The sequence below is a fragment of the Canis lupus genome, chromosome 14 (genome assembly GCF_011100685.1).
Source record: "Canis lupus familiaris isolate Mischka breed German Shepherd chromosome 14, alternate assembly UU_Cfam_GSD_1.0, whole genome shotgun sequence".
NCBI classification, from domain to species: Eukaryota; Metazoa; Chordata; class Mammalia; order Carnivora; family Canidae; genus Canis; species Canis lupus.
In genome coordinates, this window is record NC_049235.1 from 49,062,845 (window position 1) to 49,090,800 (window position 27,956).

General features: G+C 38.7%; 1 long non-coding RNA gene across 1 annotated transcript; it reads right to left on the reverse strand.

Moving 5' to 3' along the window:
- Positions 1-27,956, reverse strand: LOC111098828. The gene is made up of 5 exons (XR_005369709.1): positions 27,210-27,956; positions 20,167-20,254; positions 7,848-7,995; positions 1,967-2,161; positions 1-403 (listed from the first exon to the last, which is right to left on the reverse strand). It is a non-coding gene; the product is annotated as an uncharacterized LOC111098828 (long non-coding RNA).

Sequence of the window (27,956 nt, forward strand, 5' to 3'; positions counted from 1 at the left end):
AAGGTCAAATCAATTTTTTCCATCAGAAGTTGGGAGATTTTTATTTGAGATGTTTTTTGGAAGATGTTGAATAGGGGTTTGGTGCAGTAGATTATATTATTTGTTCACAATTTGTCCTTACCTCTCAATCCTTGTCATGGCTTCCATGGGGTGGAGTATACTTCTCTCATGCTGGACTTGGCCATCTGACTTTCTTTCACCAGTTAAATGTGGGTGAAAATAATAGTATGCCAGTTAAGCTGAGGCTACCAATGGCATGGCAAATAATGTGGCAATCCCTTTGAAGAGTTCTCTCTCTGCCATGCAAAGAGCATGCCCTTGAGGAGCTGTTATTCCCAGAATGAGATATGTGTAATATGCCAGAACTGATCCTGTAGCCTGAAGCAGAGATGCCTTGGCAGACCTGCAGATAAATGGGCAAGAAATGCATCATAATAGGACAGTGAAATTTTTGAGGTATTTGTTACATAGCATTATTAAAGCAGGGTATGATGAATGCAGTTAGATAATGCAATTAACTGTGGAGTTTATGGGAGAGGTCTGGCTGAAAATATAAATCTAGGAGTCATCAGCCTGAAGACTGATAGATCATCCAGAAAATAAGTACATATAGAGAAGAGATCCAGAGATGGAGCTTTAGGGCCCTCCAGTGCTGTTATCAAAAAGGGGAGGAGGAACCAGCAAAGGAAACTGAAGTGTTCCATTGGTAGGGGAGAAACCAGGAGAGTGGGGTATCCTGGAACCCAAGTGAATGAAGTCTTTCAAGGAGGAGGATGTGATCAAGTCAATATCTGACTAAGTCAGATATTGCAGACATGTCATTTATTTGGAAGACTGAGACCTAATTTAGCAAAAGGGACGTGAACTTGACAATAGAAGTATTGGTGAATTGGTGATTTTATGCTTAACAGAATGATGTAGTAGAGATGAAAAAAATCATGAAAGAGAGGAGAATTTCTAAAGCAATAGCATTTACTTGAGAAATTATGGGATCCAGTGCTCAAGTAGAGGAGTTGGCTTTGGATGGAAGCATGGAAAATTCACCTATAGTAACAGAAAAGGAAGTGCAGTACATGCAGCTGGGGTGGATAATGTCATAAAGTCATGGTTCAGTAGCCAGGTGTTTGATAACTGAGTTAAAAAAACCAAAGCAAAATGTATTGAGGGCATGCATACAAGACAGCATTACAGGACTAGTTTATCTAATCTATTAGTCTATTCATTTCTTTACTTGTTGTGTGGAGATACGATTGCAGGTGACACTATCTACAAATAAATTAGAGAGAAAACAATAAATCAGGACCATGAATCCCCTTCCTTCTGTTTCTGACCATCTTGCTGCTCTGTGTCAACTTTAACAGTTTACAAGGGAGAAAAAGTAATCTGGTAAGTTTTCCATCTTTATTTTTAAGATACTGTACGTGTTTTTTTTTTTTTTTTCATAAGATCCTGTAGAATAATACCCTGGAAGGAGATTAATTTCACATCCCTCATACTGCAAAGATCCTCTTTCCCCCAATGGAAAACTAGAAAAGATTGATGAGGTCATTTTGGCTGTTTCACAATAAAAATTTCCTGTATTTGCTTAGCAATTAGGACATAAATATACTTTATTTTTAAAAGGTACATTTTCACAACTACTTCACTTACAATGGTTAATTTTATGGTAGGATTTAACTTTTTGCCAACTTTAATTTATGATGTTAAAGTGTTGCATTTGAGTACTTTACTTAATTGGCTTCCAGAGAGTGACGGACGGGCAAGGCTTAAGTTAATCAGCTCTGAATCTCTAGAGCAAATTTTCTTTTACCTTCTTTATTAATTTTCTGCTTAGGGGTTGTCAGGAGATAGTATAAATCCCTTTGGGAATCCCACATTCTAGAGAAGCCAATGCATGAAAAGATAATAAACTGTGTGCTTTTTTGTACTTGTGCTCCTCCAGGATGGGATTCTTGAATAATTATACCTTCATGAGATGAGAAGCACCACTCTTTTGTATTTAAAAATGAGCTACATTTCAGTTCATCAGCAGCAATCCTTTATTTTGGAGTCTTGAGGTAGAGGTTGGAAATACCTCATTCATTTCTTCCTTTGTCTTTCCTGAGGAAAACCACATCCAATTTTTAGTTCTTCTAGACATCAAATGGAGATGAAATGTCTACTAGAAAGAGAAGAGAACACAACTGTCTCAGTCCATTTAATTTTCTGTAACAAAATACCACAGACTGAGTAGCTTATAAACAATAGAAATTGATTGCTCGAGGTTCTGGAAGCTAGAAGTTCCATAGTAGGATGCCAGCATTAGAGGGCCTTCTATCAGTTTGCAGAATTCTTGGTGTGTCCTCACATGGTGGAAGGGGCAAGGGAGCTCTCTGGGATCATTTATTAAAATAAGATTATTAATTTCATTCATGAGGGCTCCACCCCCATAACCTAATTACCTCTCAAAGGTCCTACTTCCTAATGGTGTCACTTAGGGCATTAGGATTCCAGTGCATGAATTTTGAGGGGACCTCAGATTCAGACCATAGCAATAACAAATTGTATGTTGAAAGGGGGATAGGTTGTTTTGTGGAATTTTATTTTTCAGGTGAAAATGTTAGTTGATTATAGTGTGTAACATATTTTCTATTAGATAGCAAAATTATGTCATGGCTTTATTTGATATAAATCCACTTCACGCATCTCAATTGTTTTTAAATTATCAGGGAGCTCACACATAATTTTTAGAATTTTGTAGCAAATTAAAATCTACCTTCTTTGGTAATTCACATAGTTTATATGCTTAAGGGAATGAAGTTTAATATCACAAATTCTGTAGGATTTTCTTCTTCTTCTTTTTTAAAGATTTATTTTGAGAGAGAACAAACAAGCAAGTAGGGGGAGGGGCAGAGGGAGAGAATCTTCAAGCTGACTCTCCGCTGAGTGCAGAGCCCAATGCAGGGCTTCATCTGAAGAACCATGAGATCATGATCCAAAGTCAGACGCTTAACTGACTCAGCCACCCAAGTGCCCCACAAAATCTGTAGGATTTTCTAATTAACTATGCATTTTCTATTCCAGCCAAAAGATTACCTAGTTGAATGAGATAGAAGAGTTATCAATGATAGGAAAATTATCATTGAGATTACCTAGTTTTTCCTAAACCTGTGTGTATTAGGGTTTCTAGAGAAACAGAATATATATGTTTACATTTATTTATTTATTTATTTATTTATTTATTTATTTATTTATTTTTTCATTTATTTATTTATTATGAGAAATTGGCTCATGCAATTATACAAGATGATAAGTTCCACTATCTGCCCGCCATAAACTGGTTGCCCAGGAAAGTCAGTAGTGTAATTCCAATCCTCTGCTTTTTATTCTATTCAGGCCCTCAACAGATTGGATAATAACCATCCATATTGGGAGGCTCAATCTACTGAATCTGCCACTGATACAAATGCTAATCTCATCTGGAAATATACTTTAGAGTAACACAAACTGATTATTTTATATTTGACACCATTTTTCCTTTTTTTATCCAAAATCTAATTCTGATTTAGAATTAATGTTGAAATGTCCAAAGCAATCTACAGATTCAATCCCTATAAAAATTACTGTGGCATTTTTCACAGATAATAATAATCCTAAAATTTGTATGGAACTACAAAAAAGCCTGAATGGTCAAAGCAATCTTGAGAAAGAAGAACAAAGCTAGTGGCATCATACTTCCTCTTTTTAAACTAGATTACGAAACTTTAGTATCCAAAACAGTATGGTACTGGTATAAAAACAGACACATAGATCAGTGGAATAGAATAGAAAGTCCAGAAATAAACCTCACGTATCAATTAATTTTTAAAAGATATATTAATTTTTTTTGAGAGTGCCTGTGAGAGTGGGAGGAGGGGCAGAGGGTGCGAGTCTTTCACGCAGACTCTGTGTTGAACATGGAGCCTGATCCCAAGACCCATGAGATCATGACCTGAGCTGAAACCAAGAGTCTGACACTCAACTGATGAAGTCACCCACATGCCCTAAAGTCAATTAATTTTGACAAAGGAGCCAAGAATATAAAATAGGGAAAGGATATTCCGTTCACAAAATGGTATTGGAAAAATTGGATATCTAAGTGCAAAAGAATGACACTAGACCTCTGTCTTCTACCATACACAAAAATAAACTCAAGTGGATTAAAGAGTTGAATATAAGACCTGGAACCATGAAACTCCCAGAAGAAAGCATAAGGTCCTTGACTCTGGTCTTGGCTGTGGCAAGAAGTTGGTAAAAGGTTTAAGTTTGCAGTTAGAAGAGAAATAAAGTCTGAGGATCTAATGTATAATGCTGACTATAGTTGATAATACTGTATCGCAGAATTGAAATTTGCTGAGAGTGGAACTTTTCTCATGAAGAAAAAAAGAAATATGTGAAATGATGAATGTGTTAATTATCCCGGTGATGGGAATCCTTTTATAATCTGTGTGTATATCAAATTATCACATTGTATACTTTAAGTATATTATAAATTTTATATGTCAATTATACCTCAGTAAAGCTGAAAAAAGGGGGGAAAAGAAAAAATAAGCAAGCATTGATCGTGGTGATGACTGACTGTATCACTGTCTTTCAACTTAGTGGATATACTCACAACCCACGCGTGTCTTTAAAAGGGTCTGTTTTATGGTATGACTTATATTTCAAATAAGACATTCATAGACAATAATGAAAAAATATTATTCGTATCTACTATGTAACAGTCATTATTGTTGGTGCTGAGGATTCCTTAGTGAATGAATGAAACACAGTAGAACTTAATTTATTCGAATGGGAATAATTCTAGTGGACTTCATAGTTCAAAGAAGTGTCAGAGGAGGGGATGAAAGAGACCTAAGCAAAATTGTAGGTAGAGGAAAAGCAGCCCACAGAGGAGGATGAAGCTAAGAAACGTGTAAATTACCCTTGGAAGGGAGTGATACTTTCCAGAAATAGGAGAAAATAAAGGAAGAGTAGACCTAGATACTGAAAAGAATTTAAGGTAGTAGTACAAGAACTCAGTGGTGTTTCTGTCTGGAGGCATAGCTCTGTACAGGATGATGAGATTTAAATTCTATATTGACTTTTTATGTGTATAAGGGAAAATATCACTTCCATAGTCACAGGACTTCAGCATTCTTCACCCCGGACTTAGAGTCTTTTAGAATCTAGGTGTTTGGCACTACTAGTCTCAGGTGGGGATTTTGACCTGGGCAGTTTTCCTTGTCCAAGTTGTTGTTGCTTTCCTTTAATTTTATTTATTTTATTTTTAGTTTTTACCATCAGAGCAACTGACACACAGTTTTAATGGGCTGTTTGGTCTTCTCTTTTAGGTTGTAAATTTTTGCTGAAACAAGCTCTATGTTTTCAAGTGCCCTGTGTCCCTGCTTTTCATAATAGCTCAATAAATATTTGATACATGATCAGGTTTTTTTTTTTTTTTTTTTTTAACAGCTACTTCATTTCCAGAAGAAGAATGAATGGATGTGAGTTGCTAGGGTGTGTATTCTGAGCTAGTACTTCAGTTAATAGGAGGGTACAGTGAATATCTCATCTTTTATTTATGCTTATCATTATGCAATTCAACCCAGAAGTAGAAGTTGGCAAGGACTCTCCTAGGTGGAAATATCCCAGAAATCCACAAGAGGGAGATATACTGCCACTGAAGGAGAGAATGGAGCTAATGAGATAACCAACTTCAAACTTTTTAGAGCAGGATATTTTAGTGTATTTCCCCAATTGAAAATGAGAAAAAGATAGTCTTTCTATCCTTTGGCTTTACTGTTTTCTTTTGGGGATGAGAGATTAGATTTGGGATGCTCAGTTATTTGCAGACTCTTGGAATATGCATGATATGTCAAGGTTTATGACACATCAACGGCTTCAGTGAGCGTATCTAAAGGCTTTAAGGATTTTTGTTTGTTTTTGATCTGATTGTGGCTCTTTCAAGGACGGCTAGCAAAGCTGCTTTCTCTCTGCCTCCTCTTTTCATTTCTTTGGCAGTGACAGTGGGGAGTTAGTGCTGGCCAAATTGGGTTTAATACCCTTGCTGGGAAGTGCCCTCACTGATCTCACGGTCTCCTTTGGGCGCGATGTTCCAGCAGGATGAATCATTTTGGGTTTCAGTGGCCCTTACCTACCAATAGGAAAGGCTGAACTCCAGATAACTGTACAGAAGAGGAACAGAAGGAAACTTTATTTTGAATAACATATATTTGTACTTTGAAATTCATACTTGTTGCCCAACAGCCTCATGTTTATGTGGTCACTAGGGACAGAAGCTGTTTATAATTTCAACATAAATGTTTGTAATATTATTACTAGATTGCTTCTAAGTTTTATTTTGACTCTTTTTAGAGAATTTTCTTTTCTCCTCCTGTGTGTTTACAGAATGATAGGGTATAATATTTTCAGTGTTTGACATTCCTGACCTTCCGTAATTCTTTTTTTTTTTTAAGATTTATTTTTTTTATTTGAGAGAGAGAGAGCGAGAGAGAGAGCGAGCACATGGGTGTGTGGGCACATGAGCATGGGGGAAGGGGCAGAGGGAAACAGAGAGAAACCCAAGCAGATGCCACAGTCACCATGGAACCCCACCTGGGGCTTGATCTCAGGATCCTGAGATCATCGCCTGAGCCCAAAGAGTTGGCTGCTCAACTGACTGCACTACCCAGGCACCCCTGACCCTGACCCCTCTCTAATTCTTAAAACTATTTCTTCCGTTGGCCTTCCCACTCCCTCTTTTTTTTTTTTTAATTTTTATTTATTTATGATAGTCACAGAGAGAGAAAGAGAGAGAGGCAGAGACATAGGCAGAGGGAGAAGCAGGCTCCATGCACCGGAAGCCCGATGTGGGATTCGATCCCGGGTCTCCAGGATCGTGCCCTGGGCCAAAGGCAGGCGCCAAACCGCTGCGCCACCCAGGGATCCCCCCACTCCCTCTTTTTTAGCTTCCCATTCTCAATATTCTTCAAATGGTCCTTTCCTTCCTTTCACATCATTGCTGTCCAGGGTGCCTCTGTCTCCATCCTGTCTTAGGGAGACTGTATCATTTAGAGATTAATAAGAGTCCATGCTGGAGACAATCTGTCTGGGCTCATATCCTAGCTGGTACTGATTAGCTACGTGTGACCTTGGGCAAGTTGCTTATATTAACTGTGCCATATAGCCTCACAAGCCACAAAAGGGAGTTAGTGATAAATGCCTACCTACCTCATTGGGTTTCTGTGAAAATATCAATTAATATATGTAAAGGATTTAGACCGGAGCCTGGCACATAGGAAGCACTCTTTAAGTGTTGGGTATTATCATTATCAATCTCTTCCATCAGAGAGACTCTTCTTGCAGAGGATCATCTACACCCAAAGCCTCAAGTATTTCCTATATATCTTTTCTGAGCTCTCAGCAGCTTTCCTTGGGTTCTCTACACATTTCTACAAGGACGGCCCACAGCTACCTCCGACATGTTTAGAACTGAATTCACAAAAAAAAAAAAAAAAAAAAAAAAAAAAAAAACAAAACCCTGAATTCACTGTCTTACTCTCTTCTCCTTGCAAACCTGCTTCTTCTGTTTTCTCTTTCAGCCAGTGGTACCATTTCTTTTCTGGTGGCCGAAGCCTGGGAACAATGAGTTATCTTTGCCTTCAGTCCTTGACCTCCAACTCACTTGATTACCAAATTATGATAATGGATCTGTTCACACTTCATCCACACTCAAGCCCTTTATTACCATACAGACCCTGAAACCCATCTCCTTGTTCCTACATGTACCTTGTTCTTGCCACCTTGGCCAGAATGACCTTTAGAAAAATGAACATCTGATCACATACCTCCTGAGATGAATAATTTCTATGGTTTTTATAGCTTTTGAGATGATGGTCTGACACACAAGATCTTTTGCAGTCTGGCCTCTGCTTGCCTTCCCATGCTGACCCCTGGTTGCTCTCTGCCACATGGAAAATATTATCCTCATGTTAACTTGAGGGGACAAAAGGGAAACTTCATTATTCATGCAGAAGAGAGGGATTAGTATCTAAATACTTGTGCTTAACAGGACCTGTGTTAGTAAAGCACATGGTAGGTACTAAATATATGTTAATATCTGTACACATAAAGCCTGGATTCTGTATGAATGAGGATTTTTTCTTGCTCATGGACTTTAAAACTGTCTTCAATGTGTTGATTGGAATCAGCATGTTCCACAGCATAATTAAAATGTGAGAAATATTTCTAGCACATCAGTAATAGAGACACTTTCAAATAATGTCTAAGGAAATGCAAGCTCAAACTTACAAATAGCCTTTTACACAAACAACACTCAGAGGTACATTTTCCCCTTAATGCATGTACATAACTTCCATTAACAGTCTTTGCCTCTGTGTTTAGCTTTTATTTTTATGTCTGTTGTATAAATCTGAGTCTTGACACTTTAATGGAAAGATCTTGATTTGTGATGACATCATATCAAATGTAGAGATAGTTGGATTGTTTGGAAAACTTTCACTTGAGAGTATCGATCTGTAATTCTGAAGCAAAATTATTTTAAACCTGTGACATTCTGCTTCTCAAGGGAGCTTCTTCCAGATCACAGGTCCCACGCGCTACCTTCACCTCTCCAAGTTTTATTTCCTCTATGACTTCTTGTGGGTAGCTGCAGGGAAAATGGCTTGATGTGACCCAATCCCACTTCAAAGGCAAAGAGCTGAGACTGGAGGGGAATGTTAGAAGTTGTTATGGCTTCTGTAGGGAGGGGCTGACACACTGCCTGGTGGGTGACATGGGATGGGTCATGGGAAGGGAACAGCTGAAGCTGTCCTTCCTTCCTTCCTTCCTTCCTTCCTTCCTTCCTTCCTTCCTTCCTTCCATCCTTCCATCCTCCCTCCCTCCCTCCCTCCCTCTTGCCCTTGTTTTCCTCTGTGTCTTTCTATATTTCTTTTTTTTTAAAGATTTTATTTATTTATTCATGAGAGAGAGAGAGAGAGAGAGAGAGAGGCAGAGACACAGGCAGAGGGAGGAGCAGGCTCCATGCAGGGAGCCCGCTGTGGGACTCGATCCTGGGTCTCCAGGATCATGCCTGGGCTGAAGGCTGCGCTAAACCGCTGAGCCACCGGGGCTGCCCTCTATATTTCTTTCTTGATGTTAGTGTAGTGGTTAGCACAGAATTGGTATTCTAGAAACCACTCTGGTGAGACTTTGTCCTACATCCTGTAATCTAAACCTGTTTCACACAAACTTGGGGGCAAGTTAAAGGTTTGACTGTACCAGAGTTTCCTGTTTCCTGTGTTGCTCTGGGATTCTGAAAATTGGAGGTGGGCATAAATCTTTGCTTCTCCTCGCAGTTGTCTTTTAGGCCTTCCTGACTGAGGGTGTGGCCATTGGATCCTGCTCATCATAAATGGAAGTCTGAAACCCAGAAGTTTCCCTAGGTTACCTTCAGTCACTTCCCACCCCACCTACCCTTGCCTAGCAGCTGCCCTGATGAATGATGTATAGCTTTGACCTTCATGCTGAATTGTGACCGTAACTTTTTATTCTAGCACTTTGTTCACTGGATCAGACAGAAGATGAGGGTTTTATCCCAGGGTAATACCTCTTTTCCAAATGTGAACCTGAATGGATATTTCAAGGATCACAGAATATAAAGTTGGAATCTAGGTCGTTGTCCTCTTATTAGGGAGGAAGAAACTGAGACTCACCAAGCTGAAGTTACTTGCTCAAGACAGATGTAGTGACAGAGCTAACAGATGGGAGCTCAGTTACCTGACTCCCAGCACAGACCCTCCCCCGCTCCATTCCTTGTTTCTCTTATTCTCCCTCTTTATTCCTTCTTCCCATCCTCCCTTCTGTTTTATTTCCATTATATGTGAACACTTTCACAATGCGGAAGACATGGTCATTGTTATATCATAAAACTCCTAACAATCATCTCTTAAATGACCACAAGGTATTATTCAAAGTCATGAAAAGATGGACTTTATATTTTGAGTGTTTTATTCACTATTAAGTTTCTCTAAATCAGAGAGTTGAGTCCCCACATTTTTGCTTTCAGACTGCTCAGCCAGTGAGGTTGGTTTGTTCCCTTTCATGGCTCATTTTTTTATAGCTTGTAAGGGCAACTCATTGTCTTGCTCTTAGCCAGTTCTTTTGTGTCATTTAATATCACCATGACACTTCTCTCTGCTGACAATCATATCCTAGCTACAGTAATTATTTTTCTTTTTAATTTAAGAGATATTTCCAGCATACAAATAAGAACAAAAGAAATATAACAGAAGTCCACATTTTTCCCTCTCCAGCTTTAATACATATTAATATTTTGATATGACTTCATCAGATGCTTTTAATGAAATACAGCATTGCGGATAGGAAAGTCCCTTAAGTTCCAAATGTCCTCAGGGATAAGCATTGTCATAAAGTTAATGCGTGCCCATTTCTTTATATTACGTCTCCACAAGCAATGTGTTTTTAATAACAAATAAACGGGCTTCTGGGTGGCTCGGTTGGTGAAGTATCTGACTCTTGATGTTGGCTCAGGGTCCTGACATTGTGCCTCACGTCCAACTCCATGCTCTGTGGGGAGTCTGCTTGAGATTCTCTCTCTCCTTCTTCCTCTGGCCCTCCCCTTCCCGTCTCAAATAAATAAATCAATCTTTAAAAAAATTAATTGAAATAAACAATCATTGTGTACGTACTCTTGTAACTTTCTTTTTTCACTCAAAATTACTTTCTTTAGATGTAGCCATACTGATTAAGTAATTTGTTTTCATTGATCTATATATTATTCACTTAGGCTGCTATTCCTTTTATTAAAGGAATAATAATTTTATCTATTCTATTAATAGATGTTGAAGGTGCATTCAGTTTTTTTCTATTGTAAACTATGCTGCAGTGAACATCCTTGTATATATTTTTTAGTGGTCTTATGTGGGAGTTTCTGCAGGGCACCCACCTGAGAGTGGAAATTTTGGTTTGTAGAGCATATTTAACTTTGCTAACTATGCTAAATGATTCCCTGAAGTGGTTTTCCAACTTACAGTCTCCTCAGCAGTGGATGAGAGTTCTCATTTCTCTCCATTCTCTCTGTTGTAGTAATGAAACGTATTTCACCAGTGACTTCTCACTCTCTGTCTTTTAGGCATGTGGTAGCTTACATTGTCCTACTCCCTTTGAAATTAGCTGTAGTCATGAGATTTGTTTGGGCAATAAAATGTGAGCAGAGTCTTAAGGGCCAGTGAGACATTTGTTATGTACTCTGGACTCTGCCTCAGTAAATTTTAATGACCCATGTGGTGACTTCTTCATCATATTGGGTCTCAGTGAAGATGACATGGAGCAATGCCTCCAGTTGACTTACAATAAAGTAGGATTGTAAATAAATCGGGGATGTAAATAAATTACAATAGAAGCTGGAGAACCATGTTCTAGTGGCCAAATCTGGCTCACTGCCTGTTCTTATTTTTTTTTTTAATTATTTTTGTTATTTTTTTTCACTGCCTGTTTTTGTAAAGTTTTATCAGAACATAGCCATGCCCATCTGTTGGATATTAAGTTGGGAAATTGAAGTGGAAACCATGTGGCCTACAAGGTTGAAAATATTTACTATACTTGGCCCTTTGCAGCAAAAGTTTGCTGACCTCTGTTTTAGACCAGAGATTCTGAGGTGATTTGTTACTGCTGTATATCATAGCACATCCTGACTAACCTATTCTCCAGGGTGTGGTATTAAGTGACTATACATTTTTTTTTCTCCATTTAATGGGTATTTAAAAATGTTTCTTATCAGGGAATTAAATAATTCTTTTTTTTGAAAGCCATAGATATATGTTGCTGACTGACAGGTACCTAATGGCCCTTTCTTTCGAAAATTCTTTTTAAACAACTTTATGGAGGTATAATTATACACAGTAAACTCACCCTTAAAATGCCATGATTTTTAGTAAATGTATAAAGTTGTTACAATCACTGCTATCCAGTTTTAGAGCAATTTCATCATCCTCCAGAGTTTTCTTGTGCCCATTTGCAGTCAATCCCTACTCTTACCCCTAGCCCCAGACAATCAGTGATATGCTTTCTACCTGTCTGTAAACATTTTCTGCTTCTGGACATTTCCTCTAAAAGAAATCATAATTTTTGAAGAATGTTAATCTGAACTGAATCATGGTATTTTTTGCACTTTTCTTTTTTCACTTAACAAGTTTTTGAGATTCATCCCTGTTTCAACACCAGTCAGTAGTTTGGTCCTTTTTATTGCTGACTAGTATTCCATTATAAGGAAATTCCACACTTTATTTATGCATTCACAAACTGATGGAAATTTGATTTGTTTCTACTTTTTGGCTGTGTGAATAATGCTGCTAAAAACATTTGGGGACATGCCTTTACATAGACATATGTTTTCATTTCTCTTGGGTAAATTTCTGGGGATGGAATTGCTGCATAAAATGGTAAGTTTACATTTCTCTTTTTAAAGAAACTGCTCAACTCTTTTCCAAAGCAGCTGTACCATTTTACATTCCCGCCAGCAATGTGTGAGAGCACCAGTTTCTTCACATCCTCAGCAACATAATTTTTTGATTATAGCCATTTAGGTGGGTGTCCAGTGGTATCACATTTTAATTTCCTTTTCATTTCACTAATTACTCATGCCATTGAGCAAGTTTTCATTTCACTAATTACTCATGCCATTGAGCAAAGTTTATGATTATTAACCATTTACATATTTATGAAATATCTACTCAAATAATTTATCCATTTTGAAATTGGGTTGTGTTTCCTTATTATTAGTTGAAAGAATTCTTTATATATAGTTGAGGTCCAAGTCCTTTATTAGATATAGGATTTATAAATACTTTCTCCTAATATGTGGTTTGTCCTTTCGTTTTCCTAATGGTATCCTTTGAAAGACAAAAGATTTTAATTTTGATTAATACCAGTCTATCATTTTTCTCTTTTATCATGTTTTTGCTCTTGTTTTTAAGACTCTTGCTCAACCCAAAGTCATGACAAATTTCTTCTAGGTTTTCTTCTAGAAAGTGTGCAGTGTTAGTTCTTACATTTAGGCCTGTGACCCATTTTGAATTGATACTTTTTTTGGTGCCTTGTGGAGAGGAAGGTAGTATTAGTGGTGAAAAACTGATGCTTTACAGAGTTTGATAAAGAAGAGAGTCAGTCAGAAGCCAGAGAACCCATTTTGCAACTTTCCATATATGAAAATAGAAAAAATTTTAACTATGAAAATGTGTTTCTTCTGTGGAGTATACATTCTAAAAGTTTATCAATGTTTATAGTGTGAGTAATAACGAGAGCTTACTCTTTATGTGTATTAAGTTGTGGATATTTGAAAAGAAACTTTAATTGAAGCTTATGCAACCTTATTTTTCCTTCCGGTTTTACACACTTCAAGAGAGAGCCAGGCAAGTCCAGAGAGACTTAAGTTCTCTTCAAAGATTCTAGGACATAACTCAGCAAGGAACACTTTCATAATTCTTTCATAAAACGAGGGGAACACAGATGTCTTTGAGTAGGACTAACACTGCTCTCTGTAGAGATTTAATTGTACACATGGAGATAAGCCTTTTTTTTTTTTTTTCTTTCTAGCTGCAGCAACTTGAGAGCAGAGTGGGAAGTTACACAGTGTGTATTTAGCTGTAGAATTACTCGGTGACTGAGCAGTGTTTCCCCTGCCCCACCAACCTAAAGGGGCAGGCATCATGGTCACAGTAACAGTAGCAACATCCAAAAGGATCCTCTTAATCTTCAGGAAAATGCACTATCTCCTTTGTTCCCCATGTTCCTCCGCCTCTGGACAGAGTCCTGGGTGCTGTTCTCATTGTCCTTGTGGTGGTCTTATTCAGGGCTGGCTGATGTCCACACCAAGTGCTGTCTTCCAGGCTCTTCTGCTCTCTGTCCTCAGCACCCACAGGCCTTGAACTCAAACAGACTTGGTTTGAATCTCATCTTTGCTGTTGTCTCTGTGACCACAGATAATCATTTGTCCCTGTTGGGCCTCAGTTTTCTGACCTGTAGACGTGAGAAAATAACACAGAACTTTCAGGATCGCTGTGTGGATTCGAGGTAGTTGAAAGCACCTAGCACAGGGCCTAGACGGTCATCACACTTCTCAGCATAGAAAATAAGGTACTGAGTACATACTATAAATTGCAGCCAAAACAAAAAACAGAACCAAACCAAACCAAAACAAAAAGCAAATGAGTTGTGGTGGTAGTAGGGCCAGTAGTAGGTCTTCTTTTTCTTCCTCTCTTCCCTCTCTTCCTCTTCTTTCTTCTTCCTTCACCTCCTTACCGTGTGACAGATGACATCAATGCTGCAGATGTTCTGGTCAGCACCTCTGCGCTCTGAAGCTGAGCCACTGTCATTGCCACAAATGTCCTCTCCTCTCTGGGTGCCTATTCCTGCCACCATCTCTTCCATCTTCCCGTCACCCTACAGATAGGGCTGTACCCACCAGAACTAGCAGTGTTTTTCATTTCAGGACAGCCCAGGCTGAAATGCTGCTAAGTATTTTAAGGGATAAGGCTTTTAGAGTACCGTCTGGGAGCAGGGCACCTCTTCTGCAGCCCGAGTTACTCATCTGCAAGGTGCAGTTTTGAGTAAAACTGCTTTATCTGGAGGAGACCCAGGCCTGGAGACCCAGGCTTCTTTGCAGTGGGACCTCTGGCTATAGTTCTCTCCTCTTCCTCTTTTCCCCCTGGAGTAGGGACATTTTTTTTTTCTTCCTGCCCTGGGATTGCAATTTCCTGTTTTCCTTTAATTTTATCACCCATGAATCATTCCCATTGACATGAGACAATGCTTCAGTATTTACTTGATTCAGCCACTGCCCTCACTTAACATTTTCCTCCGGCTTGTGCTCCATTTCTCTGTCCCCTCCCCAGAAACAATTCAGTGTCATTATTGGCCCTCACTGTTTTGTCTTCCTCATGGCTGGTCTTTCCATCACTGACTGCTCAGGCTCGGTCCCTTCTTCTCCACTGGTAATTTCTTCCTCAAGCTCATTAGTAACCTCCCTGTTGCCAAATTCAACGGTCAGTTCCAGACAGAGCTGGAGTCCGGGTGAGGCAGTTGTGGTATCTAAGGTCCAAACTTTTAGGACACACACCCCGTCAGGGCAGCTGGGCACCACAGTTGTCTCACCCGGCCGGACCAGTCCCTTCTCTGTCTTCATCTGACTTGGCAGAAGTTGACGGAGTTGAACCTTCATCCTTTAAACATTTTCTTCTCTTGGCTTCCATGGTTTTTCTTCCCAGGCTCCTTTGCTGGCTCCTTCTTTGCTCTCTGACCTACACATGGTGGTGCATGCCCCAGGGCCCAGTCCTAGATGACCTTCCATCTCATTTCTCTCATCTAGTCTTATGTCTTTATATGCCAGTGAGTCCAAGATTTTATCCATAATTCCAAGCTACCAAGCTCAAGAGTCATAAGTCTAGCTTTTGTTTGTCCTCTCCTGCAGTGGACTGAATGTTTGTGTTGCCCTCAAATTCAAATGTTGAAATTCTAACCTGCAATGTGTTGGGATTAGGAAGTGAGGCCTTTGGGAGGGGATCAGCTCGTGGATGGTATTAATATCCTTGTGAAGGGGACCTCAGAGAGCTCTCTCAACTGCTTTTCGCTGTGTGAGGATTCAAGAAATGGGCAGTTCTGACTCAGAAAATGGTTCTCACCACAACCTGACCATGATAATGCTCTGATCTTGGACTTTGAGTCTTCATAACTGTGAGAAATAAATTATCTGTTATTTGTAAGCCAGCTAGTCTGTGACACTTCATTATAGTAGTAATGACACTTCATTATAGTAGTCTGGAAAGACTAAGGATGCCTCTCCTTCTGTATCTAGAGGCATCTCAACGTAGTCTATCCCAAGAAGAATCCTGACCTTCTCCCCTCAGTCTAGTTCTTCTACTTCTCGTGTCAGTAAATGGCACGTCAGTCTGTAGCTGACATCCCGTGCATCATCAGCCGGTCTCCCAGTGCCCCATTCAAACTACACTCCAACTCGCTTTATGGAGCCCCTCTGCTACTGCAGCAAGCCCTAATTCAAGCCAACATCATGTCTCTCCTGGACATGAGTCCCTTTACTGCTGTTTCTGCAACCGCTTTTGAACCCTATAATGTATACTACATTTCGTAGCCAGTGAGATCTTAAAACATAAATCACACCATGCATTATCTTACGTAAAGCCCTCTAATTGCTTTCCACTGCTGTTAGCATAAAATCTGAACACTTTATCATGCTGTTACACAGCTCTATATATCCTGGCACCGCTAATCTCTGCCATCATCCACTACTTTCATTTGCTGTGCTTTAGCCACACTGAATACCTTCCTGTTCTTTAACCTTACCAAGTTTATGTACAGGTCGGGATTTTTACAGGTGTCATTTCCTTTGCCTAGAATTCTCTTACCCTATATCCTTTCCTGACTGTCTTTTTTTCTTTATTTAGATTAAGCTCAAGTGTCCTGTCTTAAGAGAAACCTTTCCTGACCGCCCAATCTAAAGAGGTGCCTCCACTCCCTTACTCTTTTTTATTGCACGAGTAGTGTTTTAGTTACGCACTTATGTAGGTGTGTGTTTTTTGTTTGATGTCTATCCCCCTCAACTAGTTAGTTAGCTCTAGGAGAATAGAGACATCGTCTTGTTCATCCTTTTATCCTCAGTGTATAGAACACTGCTGAGCACATGACTCAATAAATATTTGTTCATTAAGTGAATGAACATATGTACATCCAGAGACTGCTTCTCCCTCTTCAGACCACTTCCAACTGCTGAATGTTTTGTTCCATGATTTATCTCTCTTGCCTCCGAGGAACATCCCATCTCCCTCCTCTGAAGAAGAGCTGTTGATGAGGAGTAGGTCTGGCCACTTACTCCTTCAGGATCTAAGTTAGGATTCCAGTTGGGTGCCTCCTGTCCATAGTCTGATTTCTTGCAAATAGTGATAGTCTGGTTTCTGAGACATGTTGGTGTCAAAGACAGAAGATTGAGCTGTGAAAATCAGTTGGGTTTGTCAGGAAAACATAGCTGAAGCATGAAGCAAAATTGGGCGTTGGGATTTTGGTGGGTGGGAATCTGTGCTGAAGAAACCCGTATTGTGGGGAGTCCCAGTGAGAGTGGACTGGATGAATTCCAGCGTTGGAGTATGGATTCCTGAGGCCATTCCCTACAGAAGCAGAACATGTATTTAATGTTGCAAATTTAGGTTTGTTTAAGGAATCGTAATGCAAAAAGCTTTATATGGAGTTTCAGCCTCCCTTTGGGACTTGCCTCAGCTGGGTTTTTCATGCTCTCTCTGCATCTTCCTTGATGAGGAAGATCGCTTTACTTCTTTCTACAGTAATACCTATATATTATCTCTAAAGTATTCTTCAAATTTTCTGTCCTTGAACAACAGAGAAATGTGCTGTTTCATAATCAGATTTTCAGAGTGAACCTTGGACTCAGTTTCCAGGTACACTTAATCTTCCTGACCAAACATTGCTTGCTTGTGAGAGATCTTGTCCTGCCATCTGTAGGACATATTTGAGGCAATACACAGAGATGTCCCTTAAGAAAGCCCAGTACACATAAATCTGAGCTCAGTGAACCCTAACATATATATATATAAGAAGTGATTTTGTTACAAAGGAATAAATAGTGGATACTACTAATAATTCAAAATAATTAACTTAAAGGAATAAGATAACAAAACATATTTGTGCCCTAAAATAAAGAAACTGTAAACAAAAAGCTATCACCCCTCCTAAATAAGCATATTTATGAGCATCTCTCAACTCAACCAGAGACAGCGATGAATTCTGGTTGGATTCATTAGTTGACAAAACTATTGTTTGCTTAAGGCAGCAGTAGAGATGTAAGTTTCCCTCACTTCTTACATAGAGAAGTATCACCAGAATTAGTAATTCCAAAATGCTTCTTTCTCTGCACCAAGCTTTATCATTTGTGCTGCCAACAGCCGTGTGGGTGCTATTATGCCTGTTTTACAGATGGGGAAATGGACAGAATAACTAACCTTTTACAAATGTGGCTAAAGCTTCATAAAGTAAGTCTTGCTTTTTGAATAATGGTTGTACCTCTTATTTCAAATTGAAAGCCCAGCAGGTTTTTGACATCACCAATTTTCCCAGTGAGAAGGGAGCTAAAGCAATGATGTGTCTGTAGAAGTATGAACAAGAACTGTTACCTTAGAGTTTTGTAGAAATGGAAAGATGCAAGAACACTGACTTTTGTGGTTGTTCTTGATGTGTTGGGGAAGTCTATGGACAATTTTGGGTATGCAAGAGGTTGACTAAGAAGTGTGAATTTACTGTGTTGTTCTGCCCTCAGAAATATGTTTGTACTTCATTTTAGCCTCTCACTCTCTCACTTGCTCTCTCCTATTTTTTAGTGACTTTGTTTTCTGACTATGAGCTGTTTGGCTGAAATTCTCTAGGCATGGCTATATTAAATAATTAGATTAGTGACAACAACAATATCCAGGGGAAAAAGACTAAAATAGAATGTCATTAATTACTGTTAATGTTTTAATAGTGATTTGTGTTCATTCAGATGAAAATTCTTACACAGTTTGAAAATGACCTTTGAGGAAAAAGATAATTTCTATAACACAGAAGATATCTGTGGCCTCCCAAACTTCCTAAATATTTGATAGAAATTTAACCATCTATTTTTCCTGAAGTGATAACTTGAGAAAATGTCTCAATTGATACATCTAATCATACCTCATACAATTGAATTCTTTTAAAAAGTGTTGGAGAATTCTGGAAAATTTCTGGAACCATTAGCATTTAGTATACTTACAATTTTAGAGAAAAAATAAATATTGATCTTTTCCTTGGAATTCACCTGTCACAATTATTTAAAAGCAATGAATCCATATATTCTGAGGAGAGAGAAATAGCAGGTATTGGGAAAAGAGAGAGTTATGTTGTAAGATTATGTTTCTTTGATTTGAGGATTAATTAGAGAAAATGTTGGAAGGAATATGCTATTATTAATTTATGGAATATTTGGTAAACAAGTATTTGAAGCATGGGAAGAAAACAAGAAAACTTCAGGTGTATGGGTATTGAGTCTGTTAAAGTGAGTTCCTCAATGGAAAAAATGCAAAGTGATATAGATGACCAGGGGCCATGGAAACTCTTGGGTGAGTGTCAGAGATAATTGGGAGGAAGAATGCCCAGTAAGAGAGTTGACCAGTGATGGTGATGATGTAAGGGTAAATTCAGCCTCTAAGCATGCTTTTAATCCAGCTAATAGACTAAAAATGCAGAACATGAATTCAGGAGCTTTTAATCCAGCTAATAGACTAAAAATGCAGAACATGAATTCAGGAGCATAGCTCCTCTGAATCAATTTCTTGGTAGCTGAAATTTGGGTGAATCACACTGACCTTCCATAAATGCTTTGAGATGTATCTATGCTTAAATATAAAATGACATTAAGTCAAGTATCACCTAAAAGCTAACCAATCCTAATAAAACATAAGTGTATTTGGTGTCTTAATCTGTTTTCATTTTTTTTTCACTAAACCAAGGCTTCAATTCCACTCAGAAGAAGAATAAGATGACTAACTTATTTTTAAATCCAATGATTAGAAGTGATATTTCCTTTTTATAATTCAGCAGCAACACTCCTAGTTGCTTTCTGGGCAGGTTATGATATTTTCTTCTTATTCGAATTTTTCAAAATCAAGGTATTGATTTCATCTTGTAACACTAATATATTGTTGAAATGAAAAAGGGATTAATCTCATGAAACAGCCTAAGAACTGTGACTCAGAAGCCAATCTGATCTAGAGTTTGGGGAGAGCACTATAGTGAGAAGAGATCCTTTATAAAAGTTGCAAGAAGGAAAGAGGGAAGCTCTACTACCAGCTAACTTACTCTCTAAGAATAAGCAAATATAAATAAATAAGTAATCAGTGTGCTGAATTATATAATACATAATTAAATTATAAATATATATGTATTATATATATAATACATGTGTAAACATATCCATAACATTCAAATAAATAGCCCATTTTATGTTCAGAATTTTGATAGAGGCCTTGGGGGGGTATAAATAAATAAGTACACCATATTTCAGGGTTCTTGTCCTCATCAGAGCCGTACAAACTGATTTCTCATTACCTCTGCAACTCTCTCCTCTGCTTCAGTTCTGTGACTTTGATTCCCAATTCTCTTCTGTAGGTAACAAAATTAAGGTTTCTCTAGATCTCTGAGAATTAAAAAAATACAATCAATATGTAATTATAAGAAATAATATGCTTCCCAGATTCAAATCTAAAAGAATAAACCAAGCTTAAATGTAATATAATCAATGGTATTAACATCTCTAAAGGAAGAATTTACCAACAGAAGCCAGCAAGAGCATGAAACCAAAGAAAAATGAGGAATAAGAGCATCATCTTGGAGAAAAATTGCTTTGAAATTGCCTGGGGTTCTGGTCCGTAAATCACGTATGCATATATAGACGAGACGGAAGCATCCAGCTCTCCATGCTCGCTATATTAGCCACGGAAATTGTACAATTAGTTATCCTTGTTCTGATTCTTTACACTAAACTCTTGACTCTAATCTGGCTTCCCATAAGCTTTGCCCCAATGTCAGTATGATATCTGACCCAATGGGCTGATATGTCTCTTATTGAAAAGACATTCTTTGGCATTCTGGCCCATACTTCAATATTTTGTGAAACTGGTTATTGAGACAGGTTTCTGAGAGATTGAGCAGCTGATAATTGATATTCTCTAATGTGTAAAATTGAAGGTCTTGCTCTGATCTGTGGGGCTCTCACTAAGTAAATGCCATCACAGGAAGCTCTGACTGGGATGCCAGGTGCCTGGGGTTTTTGCCAGTAGTACTTTTTTGCTTAGCTTACCTCACCTTTCAAATTACAATGCCTGACTTTGTGCTTCCCATTCCCTCTTCATGGTGCACTTTCTTCTATCCATCCCAATCTGACCATAGAGGTGGTGCAGGGTTTACACCTAATGGAGCAGTGGTTCTCAGCTGTGGCTGCTGATTAGAATTGCCTGGGGAGTTAAAAAATTTTTAATGCCAAGCCTGCACTCCAGACCAATTAAATCAGAACCTAAATAGAATGGAGCCAAAGTCATTTCAGTGTGCAGCCAAGGTTCAGAACTACTGCTTTAGAGAGACTGTGAATTTATAAAGCCCACCTGAGTTCGCCTTTCTCCCCAATTCCTTTTGTACCCCATCTATTTTCACACGTCTTTGCATTTTTTTTTTGTCTTCCTAGTTTGAAAATATATTCCTTGTGGTCATGGAATTGTTTCTTACATGAATTTTACATATAATTTGTTGAGTTACCTCTTATATACGTGTTTTGGATAAATACTGGACATAGAGTCTATCTTACTTACAATAAACCATTCTTTTCCTAGGTTGCTCAAGCATATTTCAAAGTTGGTAGGATACAATCCACATTCCTTCTAATTTGGTCATCCCAATCTGTCATTTTTGGCATGAGTTGTATGGGAGAATGTGTGAATGTGTGTATGTGTGCGTATAAATCGAATTCTGTTGAAATTCCAAAGCAACATATTAAATAATAGAGGGAAAATTTGATTTTGTTATCTTGTATTACTGACAGCCATTTTTCATGATCCTGTTTTTTTCCACTCAGTACAATTCAGAAACTTATATTTTTATTAAAATGTATTAATCTGCGTCATCAGCGTGTCATTTAAGCCCTAGGATGATATCCTAGGCAAGCGAGGCTAGTGATTTAACTATATGATAATATGCTTTTATATCCCACATATGAAAACCAAGATTATGACATTCTGAGTTCATGAATAGACCAAATAAGGCTGTAGCCTTTTAATAAAAATGTCTGTCTCTAGATTTCAGCAGAGCTCAGATAAGTTCACATGGTGACTTGGCCCACATCTTTTTTCGTTAATGTAAAAGGAAAAGTTTAACAAACTCTTTTGGAGCTGCTTCCCACTTTCATGTTTTGCTCTGAATACAACATCAAGGTTTTAGGGGTATGACTAAAGGGTGACTTTAAAAAAATGAAGATGTTGAGTGAGTAAATGCAGCTCAACCTGGTAGTTTTATTCCCCCCTTTGTTTTCCTTTTTTTTCCCCCTCTTTACTATGACTCATGGTGAATCATAGTTTGACAAACTACCGGATTAACTATTTAAGAATAGCATGGTATAAGCTGGAGGTATTTATCATTTTTCTAGGATGAGAACCCTAACAAAATATCTAATTAGGACTTTTTAAAATGAATTAGACTGGAAAATTATATCTATTTTTCCTTGTAGAGTTTTGTCGGGGAAGCTGGTTACTGATTCTTATTCTCCTATGTACTATGAGCTACTTAGTGCCCATAAAATAATGTCAGAGTCTGCTTTTAAGGAAAACATCCTTTCAAAATGGAGGGGTTAAAGAACTTTGAATTGCTCACATGTGACTGACAAATTGCTTTAACCTTTAGCTACTCTGTATTACTTCTGACTCACTAAAGAATCCAAGCCAAGACTGAAGAAAGGACTTCATTTTATTCCTGAAAGAAGCAACTGCATGTGAAATGCCTTTAAACTTAACAGTTAGGAATATTAGCATTAGATGTCAGGCAGTGCCTAGTACATCTAGATTTCCTTTATGATAAAGTGTGACATTTCATGCTAGAACTCGGAGTGTATGTTTCTTTAAAATCGAGTCCACCCAGGTGTCACTTTCCGGGCTCATTCCAGAAAGAGGCACCTTGAGGAACATTTTATTCTTTCCCATTTGTATCCCTCATGTAACAGCACTCTTGTTGATTAAAGGTAATTTGACAAATGGAATTTAAAAGAGGATTATTAAAACGGCTAGCAAAAAATGCAGCACCAGGAATTCTGGAAACCTACAGAAACGACTTCTTAAATGTATTCTTTAATAATTTATATTTGACATTTAGATTCTGAGCAGTTCCTGACTGAGAAGAGAATTGGAACAGAGACAATATGTTGCCTGAGATCCTACTTAGCTATCTGCATCTAGATAGCCATGTTATAATTAGAGTAAATTCTGGGGGTTGCATGGCAATGAGAAACTCTGAGCAGTAGACACACTTTATGCTAATAGGGATTGCATTGTAATCCTGTGTGAGCGTTGAGATCAGTTCTGATTTAAAGCTACAAGTTGTTATTTATTATTGGTCAGGATTATATTGGTGGCAAGAAGCAGAGACACTTCTCAAGTGTGCTGAACACAAGTAGACTCTCTCCTAAGAACAGGAGTCAGGAGGTCTGGATTTCAGTAGGGTGGCGGTTTTAGATTCAAGACTGCTCATGAACCTTAATGGCAGGAGCTCATGCATCTTTCCTTTGTGTGTAACCATTCCCGGGACTGAGCTGCACACCAAATGTCTGCTGCTTTCTGGCTCCTGGTCCAGCTGTGCGTCAGCAGGATCAATGGCGTACTGTCCAATTAAGCAGGGGCAATGGGTAGGAAATGATTTTGTGATTATGTGGCTGAGGTACGATTCCAAAACACATTACTATCAAACATGTTACTGGGAACAAAGGAGGAATGAGTCCGGAGAAGAAGTACTGTGGGGGAGACGGTGTCACGTTCAAGTTTGTCTGTATTGAACAGGAGATGACTATAGATATCCAAGGGGGCATATGTAAAAAGGCATTTGGTTGATTGAATCTGAAGCTCAGGGCAGAGGGCAGGGCTGTAGAACTAGCTTTTGTTGTTCTTAGCGCATAAGTAAGAGTTCAGATCATTAGCTCAAATGCAGCTACCTGAAAAGGGCATATGGTGAGAAAGGCAGGGTGCAGAAAAAGTGAGAAGAGAATAAAACCCTGTTGAACATCAACTTTTAAGGAACAGGCAGAGGAGAGGCAAAAATACACACGTAAGAGATAGTAATAGAATAGTCAGAGAGGGGGTAAAACCTAGGAGAGAATAATACCATGGAAACCAAGGATATACAATTTTAGAAAGGATTGGGTCTCTATCATTCTCAAATGGGACAGAAGGGACCAGTAGTATAAGAATAGACAATTGACAGTTTTGACACTATGAGGATTGTTGGTTGCCATTTCTAGAGCAGTTTTTGCAGAGTGGAGGCAAGTGTGGGGTGGGTAGGAGGTGAAAACCAGCTTTTCGTGGTTGGGAGAAAATGGGAATGGGAAGCGAGGATGTGGAGATAGTTAGAATAGAATATTTTTCAGAAACAGCTGAACAGAAAGTAAGCACAGAACTAGAGGTAGGGACCAAGCAATGATACATTTTTAGGATTGAATAAATCTGGGTACATTTATTAGCAGGGGTAGGAGACTGGAGGGTACAAGAAGATCAAAGGTTTGAAAAAAAGTTATGGTACTAATGAAGCTAAGAGACAAGTAATGTGGAGCAAGATTCCACATTCTTCTCCTTCTTCTTTTTTTTTTTTTTTCAATGTAGGCAGTTTGTTTTGGCAGGTGTTGAGAGTGCAAAACAGAAACTCATCCAGAGAGATGGGAAAGGAGATGGGGCATGGCTCTCCATCTCCAAGCGAGGATCCTACAAGTGGGCCAGCAGAGTGGGAGCACTTGGCTACAGCCATTTTGGGCCCCTTCAGAAAGCAAGCTCCCAAACAAGAACAAGCTCCCCAACATAGGGGAAGGGAACAACTCTCAGAAGTGTCAGAAGGGGCACGGGCCATGCCTTATCCCACACCACTTTGCACCTGTCCAGTACACACCTTGACAGCTCAGAATGGGAGGGTGTTAGGGGACTGTGAGTTAGGTACAAGTAAGGGATTATAAAGAATATATATGTAAAGTGTATTGTCTAATTATTTGTTTATTTGTTTATTTATTTATTTTCAAATTAACTTTTAAATTGGTTTAATGTTTGTTTATTTATTTTCAAATTAACTTTTAAATTGGTTTAATAGGTCATTGCTATCTGCCCCAACTCTATGTCTCTGATCTCCTATTATTGTAATGGCATTTCCTTTCTTTTACCTTTTTTCTTACCTATGTTTTTTTTTTTTTTTCCCCAAGCAACAATGCTGTTGGTATAATGATGACAGGAACACTTGAAATCCCCAAACAGTTTATTATAAACTATTTTTAAACTTCTTTTAACCATTTGGATCTGCCTAATATTTTAGTGAAATTCATAATACAGTGTCATTGACTGGCTTATGTTTTATCTCTCCTTTCTTGCTTACTTCCAGGAAAAAAAAATTCTAATGAGAAAAAAATTTCTGACATTTCCTTCAGCAAAAAAGATTTAACAAAACACTCTCCACCTCCCCCAACTCCTACCAAGTGCTTGAAGTGCCCTACACAGCAGGAAAATTAAAGTTTTTATGGTCAGGGGCTTTCTGCAACTTAAAAAAGTTAACCACTTCCTTCTGATGTTGGAGATTCCAGACTGGCCCTTCCCAGTGGAGTTCAATCACACCATGTCAGCAAAGTGTGAGAGCTGAGACAGGACTCGGAAAGACATAGCATGGGACATTTATACAGAATGAGTTAAGGAAATGTAACCATGTGCCATCTGGCCACAAAATAATTTACAGTCTCAACACAAATTCCTGATATTACACCTTGGATTCCTTGAGACGTGAAGTCAGATATAACAGTTAATTATTTTTTGAAGTGTTTGTCATTAGCAGCCTCACTCAGCTATGCATGTTGTGATCAAAGCTCTAAGGATATCTGTAGACTTGTAACAGCCAACATCTCTCTTTTTCTGTTCAAGAAGAGAAAAAGAAATCCGTAGCTCAACCCAACATCCTGAATGTTTCACATCTACTTCACTTGGTGCTTCTGAATTGAAAAATTGATGACAAATAATATATGCATTGTTTTCACTGGGAAGCAGTTACTGAGCTCCTCTTTTTTATACACAGAGTACTCAGAATTAAAATTTTAAACTGGGGAAAGATAAAAACCTCAAGTAGTATTTGAGCAGAGCAAAACTGCTGAGAGCAGGAGATGCAAATAATAAAGCCTTGAAAGCATTCTGCAATGCTGTGAAGAGAAGGAGGGATTAAAAATAGGTTCTCCTATCAGACAAACAGATTGGAATTGGGCAGTGAGGCTTGACATTAGGTTCAGACACTTGCTAGCTAGTGACAATGGACAAATGGTAGAGGTCTAGGAGCCCCAGTCTACCCATCTGCAAATGGGTGGCTGTGAGTTTTAAATGAAATGTGAAATGATAAGCATGGTGCTTGGCCCTTGAGAGATGTTTAATCAGTCATTATAATTAAAAAGAGATCCTTAAGGGATATACATGAAATTGAAAGTGGGTCTGATGAATAGACTGAAAATTGTGTATGTTAAAGACAAGCTGAGAACTGCGGATGGACTGAAGGGAATGTGGATGTGCTCTGAGTGGGGGAAGCTGATCACTGGCAGCATTAGGGAGGAATAAGTATGCTCACCTCTCTTTAACAAGTGATGCACTTTTTCAGGTTAGCTCAGGGAGTGAGAACAATGGCTACGTGGAAAGTTTAAGAAAATGCACGTGTTCCTCCACTGCCTAATTTCTCCCCCATCCCATCTTAAAAATATCATGGAATTAGGTAGGACTGGGTAGGGTCCTGAAATCTGTACATTCAACATGATCCTCAGTGGGTGTGATTCCTTAGTTCACATACCACTGGGTTAGGCAGTGAGGTCTAGAAGTACAAAGCTAGTTTAGAGAATCTCTATGTGGTGATGATTTAAAAATATCTGGGGAGAGTGGTCTTGATGCTCTCTGAAAATCTGAAATAAAGACTATGGACCCCTTTTAAAAAATGGAGTCTGTACCTACTCATGAAAATTTGAATACATTTCAAAGTGTTCATTTACCTTTGAAGCTCAGCCACACCAGGCTAAAGAAAATCCACTGTAAGTCATTATTTATGGAAACAGAGCTCTTTGTGGCACAGATAACAACGAGTCAAATAAAAGGATTCTTTCCACTGGTTCCTAGTGGGCTGTGACAGCGAGAGCTAGCTCTTCATCAAAAACTTGTGTCCTTGCTATTATAGTGTAAAACCGTTGCTGGGAAACAACTTCATTTGTCCCAGACTCCTTCACATCTAGGTGTGGCCATGCCAATGGCCTTGCCAACAAAATATGAGCAGAACGGACATGTGTCACTTGCAGGAAGAGAGGGTCAAGAATGAGACACACCTTCTCCATCCACTCCTTTTCTTACCTGCTGTCTGGATGACCACCTCTGGGGTAACCTTGGAAATCACATGTTGAACGTAGGAGAGCAGTAAATTGGATGGAGGTTGGGTCTTCAAACACTGCTCCCAGGAATTCGGGCAGCTGATTCAAGAACACCCATTTTGTTTTTGCATGCAGGAGAGATAAATTGATGAGTTAAGCTGCTGAGATTTCAGCAGGTTTTTGGTTTGTAGAGCAGCCAGTGTTAACCTAACTGACCACTGTAAGACTTTGGAGCTACTGAGGAGGGTTGAGCCCTAGACCACTACTTGAGAAATGACTGGCAAGCATATAGTCTTCTGGCATAGGTCAGTAGGTTCAATTTCCCCTCTTGTGGGCAGTGAATTTCATAGACGGTTCACTGTGAAGTAAGCAATGAGTGAAGCCAGTGGTGGAGCTAGGTCAGTTACTTAATTCCTCTGACTCCTCTCCTCTAGGATAAGATGTGTTTTCAACTCACTGTGTTTCATTCCGGCAGGATGGTTTGGGACACTTAATACTAGCCTCAGGCCTAATGGCAAAGGAGGGAAAGATCTCTTTTTGCTTCTATTTTCAGCACACAGTCTATGCTTTAGCTTTCCCATTTAGAAAACAGGGCCGATTCTCTCTCTTCTTGTTTCCTAGGTATATATGTTTTAGGAGTCGAAAGAAAGATTTAATGCTGCTGTGGCAGAGACTTCTAGATAGTCCCCAAATCCCTGTTCTTCTTTTCTTCATGAACAAACAACTAGGC